The 16,408-nt window shown below is 45.5% G+C and overlaps 1 protein-coding gene across 6 annotated transcripts in view; it reads right to left on the reverse strand.

Moving 5' to 3' along the window:
- The window catches only part of Tom1l2 (target of myb1 like 2 membrane trafficking protein), a 121,981-nt gene that overhangs the window by 55,002 nt on the left and 50,571 nt on the right, over window positions 1–16,408 (reverse strand). The window contains exon 1 of one of the 6 annotated variants that reach the window (XM_008767835.4): window positions 12,365–12,408. The exons of the other annotated variants lie outside the window; for them this stretch is intronic. The gene's annotated coding sequence lies outside the window, so the exon portion shown is untranslated. Of the gene's footprint in view, window positions 1–12,364; window positions 12,409–16,408 lie in introns of those variants that run through there. 6 annotated transcript variants of the gene reach the window in all.

The following is a 16,408-nucleotide window of genomic DNA, read 5'->3' on the forward strand; positions in this document are numbered from 1 at the left end:
CAGTGGTAAAATGCCTGCTAACATTAGTGACGCACTGGTTCTAGTCACTAGCGTTACAACAACACCCGCCACAAAAGATAGATATCAACTCATACTCATAATATATATGCACGCGCACACACACACACACACACACACACACACACACACACACACACTTAATTTTATTTTTTGTTTCTGAGTGCTTTGCCTGTGTACCACATGTATGCAATGCCTGTGGAAGCCAGAAGACGGCATCGGATCCCCCGAAACTATAGTTACAGATAGTTGTTAGCTACCATATGGGTGCTGGAAACTGAACTCTGATCCTTTGGAAGGGCAGCCAATGCTCTTAACAGCTACTGGCTCATTGCTCCATTAGCTATTATTTTAAAAGCATAAGATAATAAATGTTGGTAAAGATGTGGAAAAACTGGAATCCTTCTCTACTGAGAATGCAAAAGAGTACAGATATTATAGAAACAGTATTGTGGATCCTCAAAAAAACTAAACACAGAACCCATAACTTATGTTTGGGTATTTCCTTGGGTATGTGTATACTCATGCTCACAGCAGAATTGTCCACAGTGTTCTGAGGGTGAAAGCTGACTACCCACCATAGGTTAATGGATATATGGCCAGTGGACTCATCAGCCTCACAGAGGAAGGAAATTCTGGTACCTGAAGAGTGTTCTGTGTGGAACCAGCCAGGTCCAAGGGACAAATGTGGCATCGCCACACTCCTGTGAGGTATCTAGGGTAGACACAGGAGTCACAAGGCAGGACTGCTAGGGACTGAGGAAGAATGGGAGCTGTGTTCAGGAAATACAACGTTGTTTTGAGAGCGGATGGCAGCAGTGGTTGCATAACAATGGGAATGTACTTAATGCTACAGAACTGTATACTCAAAAGTGGCTACAACAAGCTGGAAAGTGATGGTGTGTGTCTTTAATTCCAGCACTCAGGAGCCAGAAGCAGGTGGAGCTCTGTGAGTTCAAGACCAGCCTGATCTACATGGAAAAACCCTGTCTTGAAAAAAAAATCAAAACACAAAGAAAAAGACAGCTAGAATGGCAACTTCTGTCGCACACACAGAAAACAACTTTAAAATAATCATCTAAATGGGGCAGTGGTGGCACACACATTTAGTCCCAGCACTCAGCAGGCAGAGGCAAGTGGATCTCTGAGTTTGAGGCCAGCCTGGTTTATAGAGCAAGTTCCAGGACAGCCAGGGTTATACAGAAAACCCTGTCTCAAAAAAGCAAAACAAAACAAACAAACAAACAAAAATATCATCCATGGGCTGGAGAAAGGGTTCAGTGGTTAAGAGCATATGGTTCTTTGAACTAGAATGGTCCCCATAGGCTTATATATTCAAATGCTTAATCACCAGGGTGGCACCAATTGAGAAGAAGCAGAAGGATTAGGATGTATGATCTTGTTGGAGGAAGAGTGTCACGGGAGTGTGCTTTTAGGTTTCAAAAGCCCATGCCAGTCAGGATCTCTCTCTTGGCCTGTGGATCAGAATGAAGATCTTTGCTACTGCTCCAGCAATATGTGACCCACCATGCTCTACACCACTGATAACAGACTAAACCTCTGAGGCTGTAAGCCAGCCCCAGTTAAATGCTTTTTTCAGTAAGAGTTGCCTTGGTCACGGTGTCTCTGCACAGTAACAACAGTGATGAAGACAGAGCATTTGCTATTCTTCCAGAGGACCCAAGTTTGGCTCCCAATACCCAGGTCAGAAAACTCACAACTCCCACTTCAGGAAATCCCACACCCTTTTATGCTCCCCTACCCCCGCCGTGGGCATTTACACTCAGATACATATACTCATACATACACCACACACACACACACACACACACACACACACACACACACACACACACACACACACACTTTAAATCACCCAGAAAGGAAGGAAAAGTACAGTTAGATAAGAGGACTCACTGGTTGGAGAGAACAGAGATGTGAAGACCACTGGGGTCTGTTGACAGGGAACATAAGACTGGAAGAAACGGGCTCAGGATCAGAACTAGACCCTGGGTCACTGGAGGTCTCCTCTCTCTGGGCTGTGAGCCCCATGATGACAAGAACTACATCTTTTTCACCTTTTCCTAATGAAAGATCAGGAATTAAACAGACTCCCTGGTAGACAGACAGACGGAGAGGTAGGCCATGGCTAGGTAGTAAAGGTAGTGAATTTCCAAGATGGCCAGCTTCCCACCCTCCCGACTTGACATAAAAACCTGAGCTTTTATGTCTCACTTACAGGCCCCCTGTTGATAGACTGGCTCGACAAGTTCAAGGCCACATCAGGACACGTCACACAGGTCAGAGTCCCATCAGGACATGTTAGGCAACAGTTGCAGACCAATCAACCATCCTATTTGTCTTCAAACTGACCAACCCCAAAGTAGGGAAGGAAAACCCCTCAGAAGCTTTAAACAAAACAAAACAAAACAAAACAAAACAAAACAAAACAAAACAAAAACCAAAAATCCACCATCCCTCAAGAAGAGACTGGATTTTGGCTTTCTGAGTCCCTCCTCTGCTTTGCAGAGGTCTCTTCTTTGTGTACTGCATGTCTGTTTCCTCACCGACAGTAAGCACCTTCCTTTAAATGCTAATTCTGCTTATGGTGCTTGACATTTCTCGGCTGCTACCTGCTGCATGTCAGATTTGTCCTGCTTCTTAGTTTTCTGGCAGAGAAAACAAACATAGTGAAGACGCCTGGACTGTACCATTTCCAGACCCCTAGAGCCTGTAACATCACCACATCACTTGGGAGCTGTGCAGCACATTTATGTCTGGTGAAGGCCTAGGTAAGCTAGGAGTCCTCAGCACTGTTTAAACACATGACCTTCTTTTTTTCGGAGCTGGGGACCAAACCCAGGGCCTTGCGCTTGCTAGGCAAGCGCTCTACCACTGAGCTAAATCCCCAACCCAACACATGAGCTTCTGAGGAGTATTTAGAACACACATACCTAGGTATTCTGATCTGATTAAAGGAGGTTCTCAGCCACCATCCTGGGAAGCCTGGTGGTAACAGAGATGTGTTAAGACAAGGTTAAGACTGTACCTTGTATGGTAGACTACACCCTCTGCTCATGCTCTATAGATGGGCAGTGAGAGGCAGACCAGGCACTTTGAGCTCAGTCTTACTGCCCTGTATGCAGAGTCTGTCACTGTGTGGTAAGGAATATACACATCTTCCTTGGAAGCTCCTTGGCACTAGGGTACAGGTATCAACCACCTGGACTGTCAATGTGGGCGTCTTAGTCATCTCTTTCTCCTTAGCTTCCAAAATAGTATGGGACACGTCCCAGGCTCTTGTCAATCTTGGCATTTGGACCAAACGGCTTTGCTTGGCCTTCAAGCTGTAGAAGAGCTGCACTGAAGCCTGCAGCCTGGTCAAAGGGCACTTTGTGAACCTTCTCCTGCCTCTGTTATCTTCCTTTTAAGGAACAGGCATAGACAGGGGCTGTACAGAAGGATAGCCCATAAAGCAGGACTAAGAAATGAAAGTTTGTCCTCTTGACTCTTCAATGGAAATGGAATTTCTACTGTGAACATTCAGAAAGGACGTCAGGAAGCTGAAGCAGTAGGCGACAATGGCTGTGTGGAACACCTGCGTTGCAGGGGCTACTCCTCCCTACTGAGAGAAATCCAGAAACTTCAGTGCATGTTATTGACCCGTTACCCAATGAGCTTTCTACCCATCAAACCCCATTCTCTTCTTTCTCTGGCTTGGCCTGAAGTACCCTGAATTCTTTGTTCTGATAACTCTGGGCTACTACCCACACTTGCTGACTGGGGAGATCATTTGGCTGTTTTCTTCCCTAGACTCACCAAAAGAATGTCGCTGAATGCAAAATGCTAAACCAGTGCTCTTTTGCCTTCTAGTGCTGGCGCCTCTGAAGTCTGTATATTTAGCATCCAAGTGTAGAATGGCAGCCAAGAAACCAACCCACTGAGAGCTCCTCTCAGCAGGCTGCCTTAGGACTGATGCACGGGAGGGCTGGGCAGGCAGGAAAACCATGCTCCAGAGAGTATGAGTACTTCTTGAGGGGTTTCTGACCCAACACCAGGCCCAGCACCAGGCTGGAGGTAGTCTTTTCTGAATGAAGCAAATGCTATGGCAACAATATTAGGGTGGTGTGGTAGGATGGATATCTGGTTGCTTTATTCTACTTATTCTAGCTCCTGGCCATTACATAGCCTCAGGAAGTTCAAGGCTTTGCAACCATGGTCACTGCTGTATTAGTCTTTATCCATCCCAGCTCATGGCTGGCAGGAAGGATTTGCCTATTGCCTATTGCTTCCTGGAGCACTGTGCTTCTACCATTACAGCAAGTTTTTTTTTTTAGGACTTGACAATTTACGTGCCAAAAGAAATGAACTTTGCTCTCCTCTAGCCTGGAGGCCAGACTAAATAAGGGAGGCCACATTGAGTGACCTTAATCAATCAGGCACAACTTTGTTCCCATCTGATGGAAATCCTTTTATGAAGAGAAAAATAAGAATTGATTGAGCTGCTCTGAGAGCCTTGATTCCTCCTCTGGCTTCAGCAGGTGTGGCTTTCCAATGAATCCGGAATAAAGAAGTACTCTTCTAGGTTTGTTCCTTATAACCAAAATGAGTATCATTTAGCTGGAAAACTCAAAGCCCCAGTAATTGAAATAAACGTGCTGACCCTAAGAATAAGTTGCCATGCCTTTGAACCCCTTGCTGGTACTATTAGAGGAAGGAAGGGGCAAATACACGGTTAACAGATTCTGCTGCTAAACCAAACTTAGAAATAACGTTTCATTGATTTAGTATTTCCTCTATAAAGCCTCCCACGTCTGTGTCCCTGGTGGCTTTACGAAAGGGCAGCCCAAGTTCTGTGAAGCACTGAAACGCCCTGCCGAGGTGGCCTCTCGCCTGCCTGGTCTGCCTTGAAAGGTCAGAACGTGCTCACAGTCAGGCCCCCTTGCTTCAAGATGAGCCTCCTGCTGAGACAGCTGCTGGAGCAAAGCCACAGATGAGTCTCTTCTGTGTGTGACGGAGTGAGGTACTGAGACACCTCTTCTGGGAAAGGACACCTTCAAGGAAGGGGTGTTCAGAGTCAGCCAGTGTGGCAGGAAGAGCAGAGACTGGACAGTCAGATTATTTCATGGTGAGACTTTGTGAACTGATCTTACATGTCTCTGAGGAGCCCTTGGCTGCAGACTACTCTGCTGGCCCAGACTTGCACGGGGACTGAGGCCTCTACCTCTTCAGAGCTTCAGGCCTCACTATCTTCTCTCCTAGCTCAATGACGGGGGCCTTGTACCGTTCTTTCTGGTGCCATCTCTGTCTTTATCAGCTGGCTACTCACCAGCTACCTTCACAATGCTCTGAATTCCCTGATAGCCCCAAAGCTGCTGGTATCTGGCCTTGAACTGTCTTTCTCACATCCATGACATGGGTAGAGCAGGGCAGACAGGGCACCACAGCCATGTGGCTCTTAATCTTACTGATGCTAAAGTTCTTTTTCATCCACTCCTCATCTTACATACAAGGATCCAACACTGCCCGCCTCTATGCCGGCCACACTTGTGCCTTCTATGGACCCTGATTAAGATTACCTCAAGCTCCTATGTGGTTCTGCACTCATCAGAAGGGCAGAGTCCCACTATTTGTAAATGACTGCTTTGTCATTCACAAGGGTCTATCAATACCACGCATGATGTAAAAAGAGGGTGAAAAGATGGAGAGATTCTCTTTGGAAAAAAAGTAATTAATAACTAAAACAATTGCTCTTGGTAGCCCAAAGAATGCAGCTGTGCAAATGTTTCGGGAACGAACTGCATATCCTTGAAATGTGCTTCTACTGCTTGTCAGCACAGCTTTGATTTCGATGTGCGAATGCTAATGCTAGGTAAAAAAACAAGTGTCACTATGTAAGAAGTAAGAACATGTCTCACTTAAACAGAAGCCATTTGTCTATCATTTGAGTACTAGTATATGTCTTCGTTAGGTTGCTATTGTGACAAAACACAGTGTCCAAAGCACCTTGGGGAGGAAAAGGTTTATTTCAGCTGACATCTTCCAGGCCACACTCTATCACAGAGAGAAGTCAGGGCAGGAACCCAAGGCAGAAATCTGGGGGAAGGAAGGAATGCAGAAACCACGAAAGAACACTGGTTATAAGCTTGCTGCCCATGGCTTGCTCAGTCTGCTTTCTTATAGATAGGCTGCCTGTCCAGGGGGTGGAACCATTCACAGTGAACTGGCAGGCCCCCATCAATCCTAGTCAAGAAGATGTCTGATCCTTTGGGTTCCTTCCCCTCAGATGATTCCAGTTTGTGTCGATGTATGGATTATAGGAAACTTTTACGTAAAAGGTGGTCGATGGACCCTCTCTTATAAACTAAGGTGTAATGGGGCAGCTTCAGAATCTGTCTTAGATGAAAACCTCCACATCCAAACTTGGGTTTTGTTACCAGATGGGACAACAGAGAGTAAATATCCAGGCCTTTGAAGCAGAACTGAGATCAATTGTGTAATCCTGGCCTAGTGAATGTGAAGGAGAAGCTTGTGTTTAGATTTTCGTTTCCCTGGTGACTGTGGCTGAGCATGTGTTCATGTAAACACAGTCACCAGACATCTGTGCGTCTTCTTTTGAGACCTCTCTTCTAACATTCTTTGCCCATTTTTTAAATTGGGCAGTTTGGGTTTTTTCTGTGGTTCAGTTTTGGAGTCTCTTTACATATTCTAAATATTAATTCATTAGCTGATATATTCCTTGCAAATATTTCCTCAAATTTTGTAGGTTGGCTCTTCATTCTCTCAAAAATATTCTTTAACACATAAAAGGGGTTGTCTTTATCTTTTGAGAGAAGAGCTCACTGTACAACACAGGTTGGCCTAGAACTCAGGACCCCCCAATTCCTATTTGAGTGCTAGGATTATATAACGGCACGCCACCACACTCAACCAAACAAGCTTTCATTTCCATAAAGTCACGTTTATTTTTTTCTTTTGTTGTTTTTATTTTTTGGTGTCACACCCAAGAAATTGTTAAATCAATATGATTTTTCTCCTGTTTTCTTCTAAGACTTACAGTTTAGGCATTTTTGCTTAGGAATTTGATCAATCTGGAGTTAATTTCTGTGTATAAGATAAAGGCCCAACTTTATTATTATGGGTGTGTATTTATTTTCCCAACACCACTAGTAAAAACCACGACTCTTCCTCCACTAACGGATTTTGGCACCTTGTTGAAAACATATTGAGCATATATAAGAGACTTGTTCCCGGGCTCCCTGCTTTACTCTGCTATTGACATATATGTCACCTTTAGGTCAGAACTATGCTGTTTTGATTATCTGGTTTCCTAGAAACCAGGAAGTAAGTATTTTCCAACTTTGTTCTTTTCCTGCATGTGATGGCTATTTGCAAGTTCCCTCAGAGTTCATGAGAATTCTACATCAGGTTTTTTGTTTTTTAACTTTAAAAAAAACTGTGAGTGTCATTCTGATAGCTTTCCCTACATCTATAGATCATTTTGGGAAGCATTAATATATTTTTTAAATTTAATTTTTTGAAAGAGCTGAAGGAGCTTGCAACCCCATAAAAACAACAATGCCAACCAACCAGAGCTTCCAAGGGACTAAACCACTACTCAAAGATTATACATGGACTGACCTAGGGCTCCAACTGCATATGTAGCAGAGAATAGCCTTGTTGGGGCACCAGGGGAAGGGGAAGCCCTTGGTCCTGCCAAGGTTGGACCCCCAGTGCAGGAGAGTATGGGGGGCAGCAATGGGGATGTATAGGGGGAATATCCATAGGCGGGAGCGGGAGGGGAGGAGATGGAGGCTTATGGACAGGAAACCAGGAAGGAGAATAACATTTGAATTGTAAGTAAAGAAATATATCTAATAAAAAAATTTTTAATTTTTATGGCATTGGTATTTTGCCTACATGTATGTCTGTGCCAGAATGTCAGATACTCTGGAACTGGATTTATAGACAGTTGTGAGCTGTCTGCCATGTAGTTGCTGGGAATTGAACCTAGGTCCTCTGGGAGAGCAGCCAGTGCCCTTAACCACTGAGCAATCTCTTTAGATCCCGCCCCCCAAGCATTAATATCTTTTTTTTAATATTTTATTTATTTAATGTATATGAGTACATTGTAGCTGTCTTGAGATACACCAGAATCTGTTACAGATGGTTGTGAGCCACCATGTGGTTGCTGGGAATTGAACCCAGGACCTCTGAAAGAGCAGTCAGTGCTCTTAGCCGCTGAGCCATCTCTCCAGCCCAAGCATTAATATCTTAATAACTTCCCTTCCATTTAATAAAAATTGTCTGTCCATTCACTTGTCTTTAATTTCTTTCAGCAGTGTGTGTCTATGTTTATGTATACATTGCTGGTTTGTTTGTTTGGGATTCTAAGACAGTCTTGATGTGCTGCCCAGGCATATCCAGGCAATGCCACAAAGAGCTCCCTTAGGAGGAAGAAGCCCCTGAACTTGGCTTGGTTCATCTTTAAGGTAAAGGAACAGCAATGACACAGTTTTTCTTATGAATCTAAATATTTAAACTCCTAAAGTGTTTAGAACCAGCTAGGAAAAAGAATTGTACTTCCTGCCCCCCGAAGTGGGCAGGAGGTGGGGAGGTGCAGTGCTGCTGTTGTCCCCATAGTAGCCTCTTGTCCACAGAGCTACTTGTCCACAAGTAAGTGAGATGCACACTCACTCCTTTAAATAGAAAAACAAGTGGGTTCAGTCCCCAGCTCCGAAAAAAAGAAAAAAAATAGAAAAACAAAAAAAGGGAATGAAAATCACTGCTTATAAAGTGCACAACCTTCAACTCCAGCATCCTCTCTTAGCCTCTTGAATATTTGTACAAACAACCGTACCTGGTTTCTTGCAGCAATATTCTGTAGTTCACAGTATACAACCCCCAAGCCCTCCACAAGGCAGCACTGCAGGGCTAGCATTCCTGCAGCGGGACAGGAGGTAGAGCTTCAGAGCTAGTCTTGGGTATTCATCATGACAGAGACAAGAGAAACTAGGACTCAACAAGATGGCAAGAGGGTCTCCTGAGCTCTATATGCACAGTGTGACATCTGCATGCCCATGTACACACACACACACACACACACACACACACACACACACACACACACACACTTGTCTTATTCTTTATTGACAAAAACACTAATGTTCAAATAAATCATATATCAAAAACTCTATTTATAAGAAATAGCCCCCAAGGGGTTGGGGATTTAGCTCAGTGGTAGAGTGCTTGCCTAGCAAACGCAAGGCCCTAGGTTCAGTCCCCAGCTCCGAAAAAAAGAAAAAGAAAAAGAAAAAAAGAAATAGCCCCCAAGAATATTGAAGCTGCTATTGGAGGGAGGGAAAATATTTAGCACTGTACTTTTCTTAAGTATGTGTAACAGAGGGCTGACACGATGACTCATTGAGTAAAGGTGCTTGGTACCAAACTTGAAGACCTAATTTGATCCACAGGCCCCACATGTTAAGAAAGAACAGACTCCTACAAGTTATCCTCTGCCCTACCCCACAAATAAATACATGTAATAAAATAAATTTTAAAAATATGCGATAGAATATAAATCCAATTTACTAGCTATGAACCTTCTCTGCTGAGGTATTTTCAAATGACCAATCAAGCACTCCTTGGTTAAAAACCCACGTGTAGGGGCTGGGGATTTAGCTCAGTGGTTGAGTGCTTGCCTAGGAAGCACAAGGCCCTGGGTTCGGTCCCCAGCTCCAAAAAAAAGAACCAAAAAAAAAAAAAAACCCCACGTGTAGAACCCCCACTGCTGGAAAAATTCCATTCTCCACCAAGAAAAGAATTTGAAGGCTGGGCTGCAGCTCTTCACAATTCATCTTTCTCCAACTGTCAACTACCACAGTAACCTCCTGTCTCTGTCACCCCTGGGCTTTATGACAGAGAGGACAGGCAAGGCCCCATCTCCCATGGATGCTATGGGCCACTCTGAAGGATGGGCCCCTTGGAAACCCATTAACGCTGTGCTCACAAAAAGACCCTTTGAGAAGAACAGATTTGTCTTTTGTGCTTTGATGGCTGCCATGGCAGGGTTTCTGGTCCTTCAACATTTATGAACCTAGCATTTACCACTCTCTTTCCTATTGGATGTCTTGTTTCCTTCTCTTCCTTGACTGGGCTGGTTATCATTTCCAGTTCTCTGTTGACTAGAAGTAGTAAGAATGCCCCTTTGCCTACACAGTCCTAACAACGTACAACTGCACCATGAGCACAAGCACTCAGAAGGCTCAGCGCAGCTCCAGTCCACAGAATAGCAGAGTCTCTGCTAGAGCGGGAAGCGCAGCTACATGAGGATCAGGGCTCCCCTCTGACCTAGGGCCTTGCTCCAGCCCTGCCACGATAGAGCCATACCTCACTGGATGCCTTCTCCTTTTTTTTTTTTTTTTTTTTCCTGGAGCTGGGGACCGAACCCAGGGCCTTGCACTTGCTAGGCAAGCGCTCTACCACTGAGCTAAATCCCCAACCCCACTGGATGCCTTCTCATGGGCCACAGAACCTCAAGGGACAGCCATGGAGTGTTCTAGGCAATTCTGTGTTCTGAGGAGTTTTACCATTTTTAGCAGCTCATGAGCCAAAAGTACATTTTTGCCCCCTACCTAGACTTGAAGTTGAGTGTCTTTAAGTGGCTGACCTTGCTGGACAGGGTGGCGCATACCTATAATCCTTGCACTGGAAGGCTGAGGCAGGAGGATTACAAGTTCAAGATCAGCTTGGGCTACACAGAGAGCCTGTTTCACATTCTCATCCTATCCCCTCTGCTGCATAAAAAAGAAGCTGGCCTTGTATTGCCAGGGCCCTTGAAAGTGAAGTGTTGATTGCAAGTTCTGCAGAGGCCCCAAGTGGTAGGCCCCAGGTTGGCAGGTGGTAGGTAGACTTCAGGGCATATAAAATGCACTTCATTTGTACATCACAGATTTCTGCTGTCTTGGTCCTTCGGGTAACTGGGGTACCCCAGGGTACCAGGCCTTTCCTACATTTGTAAGATACAGTAACAACAGCTTTCTTTCACATAGTTGAAGGGAAACTAAATACTATTGAGAAAACACCTGCTGGAGCCTCCCCTCCCGAAGAACTACTCCTCCACAGCCATACTAGGAGTTACTTGTTATCTGAAGGCTCTCTCTGCCAGCACAGGTCCCTCCAGACCTCTTTGAGCACTCATGTATCACCACTGCCACCTACAGGAAAACAGTTCACCAGATTCAAGCACCCAGGAGCTCCCAAATGCCTTTCATATATCTGGGTTTCTGAGCCTGAAGGTTCATGATGGACGACATAAAGAACTTCCTTAGCAGGAAGAAGCTTCAAAACTTGGCTTGTTTCAGCTTTAGGGTGAGGGAGCAACAACAGCACATTTTTTAATGAATCTAAATGTTTAAACCCTTAGGGGATTTAGAACCGGCTAGTGAAGAGGTGTACTTCATCATGGCTCTTGGAAGGGGGCAGGAGGCAGGCGAGGTAGTGCAGTTCTGTTGCTCTCCCCTGTAGCCCCTTAGCCCTCAAAGCTACTGATCTAAATCTTCAAGGGACTCACACTCATCCCTTCAAATAGAAAAATAGAACAGAGGATGACATTTGCTGCTTAGCAAGCACACAACCTGGGCCACAGGGATGGAACCTGGAGCCTGACCAGGCTGAACAACGGTCTGACCACTGTGTGCACCTCAGCTCCTATCAGCTTCCCACACACATCAGGTCCTTCGCCCTTCCCCTCCTTTCCAGTCAGGTGTGCAGTTTCTAACAATTGAAGAAAGCCTAAGAAGTCACCAGTCCCTTGATGCAGGGCAGGAGGTCAGAGCTTCCGGTAACCACATGACCCCCATCCTCCGGCTGGACCTGGTCTTGTAACCTAACCTGTTCTCAAACAAAGAACAGCAGGGACAAAGGAGCAGACTGCCTGGAGCACAGAAGCAGACCGCCTATAGCAGCCTTCCTGACTGCCGTGAGGGTTCCAAGACCATGGTGAGACCGGCAGAAGGGCGTGCAGACTGACCTTGTCCTAACTTCCTTCTTTATTAAGAACCTTTCTGTTTTGAGGCAATTTTAGATTTACTGAGAAGCTGTACCAACAGTCCTGAGTCCCCATCTCAGTTTCCTCCCACGTTAGCATGTTATATAACCAGTGTGCATCTGTCAAAACTTAAACATGGAGCACAGTGTAGTACTATTAGCTAAACTCCAGACACTACTCACAGCCTTTGCTCTGTATTTTTTCTTCAGTCCAACTCAGAACACAATACTCCAGTTAGTTCTCACCCCTTTAACACTGTTCTGTGTTCTTTAAAATCTGACAAACCCACAAACTCACCAACTTGCTTTCCTGCCTGGAGAGTTCCACCCTGCAGGCTGCTGTGTGTGAGCCAGGATTCCACAGGGCCTCATTAGGGCATCACATCCACCCCTACCCCAAACAAAGAAGCCCTTCAGGCCAGCCCAACAACAGAGAAAATAGGAGCTTGTTAGCCACACAGGCCCAAGGCTGCTGACCCAAGTTCTTTTTTAACTGGAATTCCCTTAAGGGGAATCCACAGATTTAAAATGCATGTGGGGTCTGTTCTCCGGGTGCGGAGTCACCAGTCTGATGTATTCCTTTCTTTGTACTCAATGGAATACGCATTTGTGGAGTAAATGGGTACAGAAAGGAGCTAGGGAAGGCTGGGATGCAAACATACTGAGGCCATCATCACCGCCACCAGCTGCCACCAGAAAGGACCCCTGAAGAAGCCAGCAGGCCAGAAGGCTGATGACTTGTCCTAGCCAAACAGGCTGCTCTCTCCTGTTGACTGAGAAAATAAGTCTTCTGGGACCCAGTGCTCAGGTAGAGCTCTGGATGAAGCCTAGTAGACACATGGGAATGGGGGACATCCCACTGTGGGTCATATGTTAGGCTGTGACAGGAGTATCGAGACAAGACAGAGCCTTTGCCTCAGGGAGTTTAGCCAGATCACAGACCTACAAGCGAGAGCTAGGACACCAGGGACAAATGTTAGCATGGGACATACATTTAGCCTGACAGTCCAAAAGATGAAGTGATTAGCGATGATGATAGAGGGAGAGGAGGTACAAACAGAAGAGCAGGAACTCGGAGGATGAGGGGGAGGGAGGAGTGGGGGCAGTGGGAGGGGCAGAGCTGTTAGCAGAAAAGTGAAGGCCAACTTGTAAGAGTCCTCTCACTTTCTGCAATCTGGGGCTTTTCAAATAGGAGTGCCTGTGACAAATCACTCTGGGAACAGCTTGGGGGCTGTACTAAAATACAGACTGTGAGCAGGAAGTGTTGTTACTGGAGTTAGGGTCAGAGCTGGGCCTCAGTAGCTCTATCAAGCAAGGCTCATCTAGGGACCCTCAATAGGCCAACTGCAGAGGTAAATACTAGGGAAAAACAGAGAGAGGAGATTTATTCCACGTGGCCACATTTGCAAGAGGAACCATGAGGAGTCCAGTGCTGCCCCTCAAGCCCATCTGCACAGTCCTAACATGAGTTAGGGTCAAATAGAGAGCAGAAGGTATGCCTAGCTAAGCAGTCCTTACCAAGCTACCAAGGTGTGAGCTTGCCCAAGGTTTATTTTCTGCAGAGTGGTCTGACAAGTTATCAGAGCTGTGTGAAATCTCTGCCTGAGTGCCAAGTTCTTCTCCTAACTGTCAAAGGAGGCCTTTCCTTTCTCCAGCTTGACATTCCTGATAGTCAAAGGGGCTGGGGTACAAATGCCTCCTGACAATACTTTTGTTCTTTCAGAGCAGGTACAGAAGCAAGGACAGGTCATCATAACTGCTTAATGAAGTAAGCACCAGGGCAGCACCCTGGTGGAAACTTGGTTTCTAATCTGATAGACATGGAAGCAGCAGGGAACATTTCATACACTCACTAACTCAGTTTAATCGTTGAAAGGTGGGCATGACAGAAAAACCTCCTCAGAGTACACTAAGGGAACTGGTGATACAAACATGAAACAAGGAATATGGTAGGGCAAAAAAATAATAATAAATAATATTAATAAACAGGGTGAACCACATGTGGAGAGAGAGAGAGAGAGAGAGAGAGAGAGAGAGAGAGAGAGAGAGAGCGCTGGGGATTCACACAAGCCAGTCAAGCACACTACCATTGAGTCTTTACCCCAAACACTCCACCCTATGTAAACATATAACCTTTTGGGCTATTAGAGATGCTATGAATACAAGCTGATGGGGGGGAATCAAAGTCAAGGCACTGAGAGTCTTACATGAGTGCCTGGCGACTGAGCTCCTATGAACCACACGTTATGTGTATTTAGGGACTGGATTTGAGGAAAGATGAACTCAAGAGAAAAAGGCCTTGATGTCCACGGCTTTCAGTACAGCCTCCAGTGGAAAAGCACAGTAGCTGCCCAGACTCCCACCTAGGGAGCAGGCAAAGAAGCCTTAACTGTGCTCTGCTGGCCAGGGACCAACAACTCTACAAGGGAGCCAGGGACCACAAGCATCACCATGAACGAAACTGAAAAGGAAGATTTACTTTCTGCTTCAAAGACCCATTATGAAATTCTGAGCCAGGAGAAGCCTTCCAGAAGTTACTGGGACTCATGCCTGGTGTGCTCACATGTGGCAAAGTGCTTTAACTAACTCCTACAAAGGGCTGTTCTTCAGATCTGGGTGCAGAAAAGCTCTTGCTGCTACCACAGCATCTGCAGTACTCAAAGGCACCTGTGGCGTCATCAGAAGCACCCACTCGGGTGAGACTCAGACAGTAGCCCAAATGCTGTTCATTCACAGGCCTCATCTACAGGGCAAGATGTCAATAATAAAAGACATCCGAGTCAAAACAGTGAAATTAAACATGTACCTTGAATAGAATACTGCCCACTTCTGGGAAGGCCATAGTGAATCATGTCATGTTTTGTCAAGGTAACATGCATTTCATAACTCTGGAAAAATAATCTGGCAACACGTATCAAGGGATATCCCAGAAAAGGAGGGGAGTTTTTTTTAAAAATTAATACATAAAAATATTTCTGAGGTCATAAAAGGCTCTTATTCTTTGACCTAATAATCTCTTTAAGACTCAAAGTGGAAACAAATACACCAAAGAAAAAGCAATGCGCAATTCTGCAGTCCTATTTGTAATAGTGCACCCAAGGGAAATGAAGGCATTGTCTATACATAAACTCGCTCATCAGTGTTCAGGGTGGCTAATTTTATGTCATTTTTTTTTCCGGAGCTGGGGACCGAACCCAGGACCTTGCGCTTCCTAGGCAAGCGCTCTACCACTGAGCTAAATCCCCAACCCCATTTTATGTCATCTTAACACAGGCTAGAATCATCTGAGAGACGAAAACCCACGTGAGAGAAGCTTCCATATGATACTGCTGTAGAGCATGTTCTTAATTAGTGATTGACGGGGGAGGGCCCAGCCCCTTGTGGGTGGGGCCATCCCTAGGCAGGTGATCCTGGGTTCCTTAAGAAAACAGGGTGAGGAAGCCATGGGAAGCAAGCCAGTAAACAGCACCCCTCCATGACTTGTACATCAGCTCCTGCTTCTAGGTTCCTGCCCTGCTTGAATTCCTGCCCTGACATCCTTTGATTATGAGCACTGATGTGGGAAGTACACATTCTAAATAAACTCCTTCTTTCCCCCATCTTGCTTTGGGTCACAGCACAGGCAGAACAGAGACAACTATGGTACATCCATGCAGAAGAACCTCATTCAGCACTAAAAAGGCATGGAAGCCAGGTATGACGGTGCACACCTGCAATCCTGGCCCTCAGAGGTCAGCATGGGAAGATTAAGAGCTTCAGACCATCCTGGGCTGCATAGTGAGACTCTGCCCCCAAAAGGAATAGCATTCTGATTTGTGCTACAACATGCAGAACCTTGAGAAAACTGTGCTAAGTGAAATGAACCAGTCACAAAGAGACAAATATTGTGTGAATGCAATTATGAGGAGTAGAAAGGGTTGTCGGACACAGAGGCACAGGAAATGCTTGTTACCAGGACCCTGGAGTAGATGGAAGAGACAGTAAATTCAGAAAGATGAAGGAATTATAAAGCCATATGGTGGTAGTAGTTGCTCAAGAATATACATTTCCTTAATGTCACAAAAATGGCTAAAATGGGGTTCAGAAGTTAAGATCACTTTTGCTCTGGTAGAGGACTCAGATTCGGTTCCCAGTACCCACAGCAGAGGGTTCACCACCACTTACAGCCCTAGTTCCAAGGGCCGTTAGCTTCAGTTCCTCTTCTGGCCCCCACAAGCACTTTTATCCCCGTGGGTGCTAGGATTAAAGGCATGTGTCACTACACACAGCTTCAGTTTGATTTTGTAATCACAGGTAGAGAGCAGTCAACAGTTGCCTAGGACTCTGGGCTGGGAAGAGCTGG

This window comes from Rattus norvegicus, chromosome 10 (assembly GCF_036323735.1).
Source record: "Rattus norvegicus strain BN/NHsdMcwi chromosome 10, GRCr8, whole genome shotgun sequence".
In the NCBI taxonomy this organism is placed as follows: domain Eukaryota; kingdom Metazoa; phylum Chordata; class Mammalia; order Rodentia; family Muridae; genus Rattus; species Rattus norvegicus.